This window comes from Dermacentor variabilis, chromosome 6 (assembly GCF_050947875.1).
Source record: "Dermacentor variabilis isolate Ectoservices chromosome 6, ASM5094787v1, whole genome shotgun sequence".
Classification (NCBI taxonomy): Eukaryota; Metazoa; Arthropoda; class Arachnida; order Ixodida; family Ixodidae; genus Dermacentor; species Dermacentor variabilis.
Genome location: NC_134573.1, coordinates 59,252,511 through 59,256,888, shown reverse-complemented (window position 1 = coordinate 59,256,888; position 4,378 = coordinate 59,252,511). Strand labels below are relative to the sequence as shown.

The 4,378-nt window shown below is 45.8% G+C and overlaps 1 non-coding gene across 1 annotated transcript; it reads right to left on the bottom strand.

Moving 5' to 3' along the window:
* Positions 1-1,198: 1,198 nt before the first annotated feature.
* On the bottom strand, positions 1,199-1,272 carry TRNAT-AGU (transfer RNA threonine (anticodon AGU)). The gene has a single exon. It is a non-coding gene; the product is annotated as a tRNA-Thr (tRNA).
* Between the last annotated feature and the right edge of the window lie 3,106 nt (positions 1,273-4,378).

The window sequence follows — 4,378 nt, the reverse complement described above, 5'->3', positions numbered from 1 at the left end:
ACACGGGTGTCACAGCTAACTTTAGCCAGAGTATAAATATACGCGAACGCCACGTAGCTGCACAGAACCGAGGCAATGTTTTTTTTGTCGTCGCTTGGACATACTCAAATTATTTTTTTTCATTCGGCCTCATAATAATTCCCGATCAATTATTCAACGTCTAAAAATTATAATTACATAAGAACTGTCAATGAGAAAAATGTAGACTAACATGAAAAATCTTCCGATGCAGCTTTCTGTTGCGCAATACGCGCTTCATAGAATTGTTTTTCCGAGCGTAAAAGACGTCTGCAAATGCAAGTAAAATTGCCTCTCGAGAGGTCGCACGAGGCACTATCCATGTATTACATAGCTCTTCGATGAGGCAGGACGTGCGGTGAGCGAGTCGAGAAGAACACATTAATTTCGTCAACACGGTTTACATCATGGATCCGGGAGATACAAGAAGTGCGACGCAAAAAAAATATTACTGCTTCGTCCATAGCTTTACACAAATAGGTCCGTATTTTTGTTCCGAGCATGATTTTGACGCCGTTTTGCCTTACTTGCACTTGTAGGCATCAAGTCGCCGTATTTTGGCGAACGTGATCAGAAAGTGGCAGCCATATAGCGAGATGGCCAAGTCGATCTCAATTTTTTACAAAAGACGTTCTCTCTAGAAAGTAATAAATAGATGTATCATTATCGTAATTCAAACATAAATGTGCGCCTAGAATGCTTCCTGGCCTAATCGAAACAATCTTATGAAGAGTGGACACCTAAAATACAGCCAAATTGTGCTACAGTCATGAAGTGGTAGCGGTGCTACTGCCTCCACTTCCTTGTGTATCTGTATAATTGATTTCCCTTCATAAGACGTAGTGCTTGCCAATAACCTGTAAAATGTAGCCTAGCTTTCTATGGGAGAAAACATGGGTGTGCTCCATTGGGCTCGGAAATCAAACTGATATATTTACAACGCCAGACAAGCTATGCCTTCGGGCAGCGGTGTTCCAGGAACCTGCAGCTTTCTTTCTTCTTTCTTTCAAAACAGTCGTTTGCTTTTCAGTGTCAAAAAACACCATTGTTAATCCGAGTCACTCTCACATTGCGAAAAAGCAAAGCGAATATATCTGGCGGCCGAAAGCAATGCATCTTCAAACAGAATGTTGCGCAGAAAGTAAATGCACACAACAAAAAACAAAAGGCACGCACAGTCAGGCACCGGTGAGATTCGAACTCACGATCTCCTGTTTACTAGACAGGCGCTTTAACCAACTAAGCCACGGCGCCGACGACTGGCGCCGATGCCCCAGTTTCGGTGCCTCGCCTCACCGAGGAAGTGTCTATTGGCGTCATCCCCTAACAAGCCTAGTATGAGCGTCACGTAGCAATGCGGAGCCCTGAGAAAACCCGTTTGGTGCATGCATACTGTCACGCCTTGCCACACATAACACGGGCGCCTTTTTTTTTTTTTAAGGAAGCTGGCATCGATCTCTACGTGGAATCCAGATAACATTTCTTAGTCCCGCCGCCATTAATTGCTCGAAACCCGGGAGTGTTAGCCAGCGGAACCACTCACAAACCTTGGCGGCGGTTGTGGAACATCATTTCTGCCGCAGGCGTCACGTGTACGTGATCTTGTCGGGTGAAGGCTACTGGTTAATGAACCCACGCATGCTAACTGAAGGTATCAACGTTGTCGGATTCGACACCCTCGCCATGCAATAATCGAGAATAAAGGGGGGTTAGCCGAGGGGCCGGATTTTTAAGAAGCATATCATAGGAACCCAACATTGACGCCAGGGACAACGTATAGGAAAATACTTGTACTCACTGAATGAAATAAACAAATAATTAATAATAGAAATGAAAGTGGATGAAAAAGCAACTTGCCGCAGATGGGGAACGGTCGCACGTCTACGCATTACGCATGCGATGCTCTACCAATAGAGCTACCACGGCGCGTTTTCCCATCCACTTTTTTGAGTGTATATGTTTCCTATAGTAGAACCCTGGGAGTGTTAAACCAGCGCCACCACTCACTAACTTACGGCGTATTGTATGGAACATAATTTCTGCCGCAGGCGTCACGAGTACGGGATCTTTCTTGGTGAAGACAACTGGACAATAAAGCCACGCATGTTATCTGAAGGTATCGATATTGCCGGATTGGAGACCCTCGTCAGGTAACAAACGACAAGAAAGGGGGTTATGCGTGGTGCCAGATTTTTATTAGGCCTGCCATAGGAAGGCAACAAACTAAGTATGACTTAAAAACAGGGTGCAATTTGCGGTTCTAGGAACTACGGTGTTCGATCATCCTTCCTCTAACGGCCGAACAATGAATGTTTTATGAATGTATTTTCCATGGTTCTGCTAATTTTTCTTTTTCGCTGAAGAGCATCGCTAACGTCAACTGTGACACGTGGTATATACAGGGTGTCCCACCTAAATTTAGAAAGATTTTAAAAATTTGCGAACGCTACGTAGCTGGACAGAACCAAGGTAATGTTGTTTATCGTCGCTAAGAGCTACTCAAATTATTACTACATTTCAATCGAGCTAATAACGTCATAATCCGTAATTATTTATTGAACTTTTCAAAAATATAATTAGCTTGAGTGTCAATGAGAAAATTGTACAGTAACATGAAAAACTCCCAGTACAGCTCCGATCCGAGGCACTCCATACGTGTCACACAGAAGTGTTTTTCTAAGCGTGAAAGCAGCCCGCAAATGCACGCAAAATTGCCTCTCGACAGGTCGCTCGAGGCACTGTTCGTGTTACTTAGCACCTCGATCAGGCAGGAACTATGGCGAGTGAGTCGAGAACAACACATTGTAATTTAGTCAACGCGGTTTACATCATGTATCCGGGACATCCAAGAGGTGCGACGGAAAGCTGATACATTTTTTCACGTATTTGCCCTAAATTGTCACAGATTTCTTTTCCAGCTTTATTTACATCTCCAAGGCCACATCCCACAAGGTGTTGTCGCAAGATATGCGGCCAATGCGACCATTTTGGAGTAGCCAACACGTGTTATGGCCGATGAGCCCCGTCTGACGCTGGCCGTGATCCGTCTTCGGAGAAAAATATTGCTCCCCCCTTTGTCGGCATTAACACTTACCGAGATCTGGGTTTGGAAGCAAGGGCGTCTCCCAGGGACGTAGTCATGGGGGCTTATGGAGCTTCAGCCCCCCCCTCCCGAAATTCTTTCGTGCTGTGCATGCACCGCCGACCAAAGCAACCCCCGGCGCCGGAAATCATTCTGGATTTTGTCTAGAATGGTTTTTTTCACGCTCGAAAAGAAATTTCAGCGCGAAAATTGCGAACTCAGGCTGGATTTCGTGGCAACGCCCATGCACCGGGAGTCACATAACGCAAGCAGCCCCATCCGAGCACAAAGTTTCAAGGGCGTTTTGATGGCGAACGAGCTCGCCGCGGCATCTCGCGGAGGCCGCGCAATCTGCGGAGCGCATGGTTGCCAATTCCGAAACATTATGGGTATAAAGTTCTCATGAACTTTTGATGCGAAAGCTGCATTGACATTTCCAAACGTGTGCTTTAGATTTTCAATTGCGGAACTTTGTGGGCTTAATGTTCCTATAAATATTTGACGCCAAAGGTGCAATAACTTTTCTAAAGTCTTACACCGGAACATACAATGAGACAAGCCAAATCGACACACTGTCAGACAAGTTGACAATGCACGCAGCGAGGTCCCATGAGACGAAGCGTTGTGGTGGTACATTCGCGCCGTCATGTCACATAAAATTACCAAATTTCTTTTTCACCGGCGCCAAAGCATCCTTGTCAAGACACTAAAGTCAGCCATGGTAACTACGTTCTTATTTATTTATTCTACTTTGACTTTATTCGCGAGGACACATTGAGCCTCTTCAATTTTTTTTGTACTCGTTACTTACAGGCTGCCAGAGCCAGCCAGAGCACATGCATTTTTCTAGTGTTGCCCCGACCACTACGCGGCGCACTTCGGTGCGCCTTCGGTTTTCTCTGGCCGAATGCATTTTCGCCTAGCAGAGTTTGGACGCTTTCTAGCTAGCAGACCAGAAAAAGAAACAATGGTCGCTCGCCGCCATCGCTGTGGGGACTCCACGGATTTCACCGCGCTCGCTTGAGCGCAACCTATCCAGAAAGTTTTGTCTCGCCGGTTGAGGATACCGCGCACTATGCGCATGGGTTTCGGTGGACCAACCGTCTCGCGTTTTCTTCGATATTTCTTTGGTAGCCACATTAGGTGCCCAAAGTAGGCATTCGATTGTAGCCAACGTACTTTCCTTTGAGTTTTTTTCATTTCGGTGCCCCCGCTCCACAAAAGGAAGAAAAGAAGAAAAGCATTGTTGAGGCGCAGCGAATTGTCGCATGGTGCAAG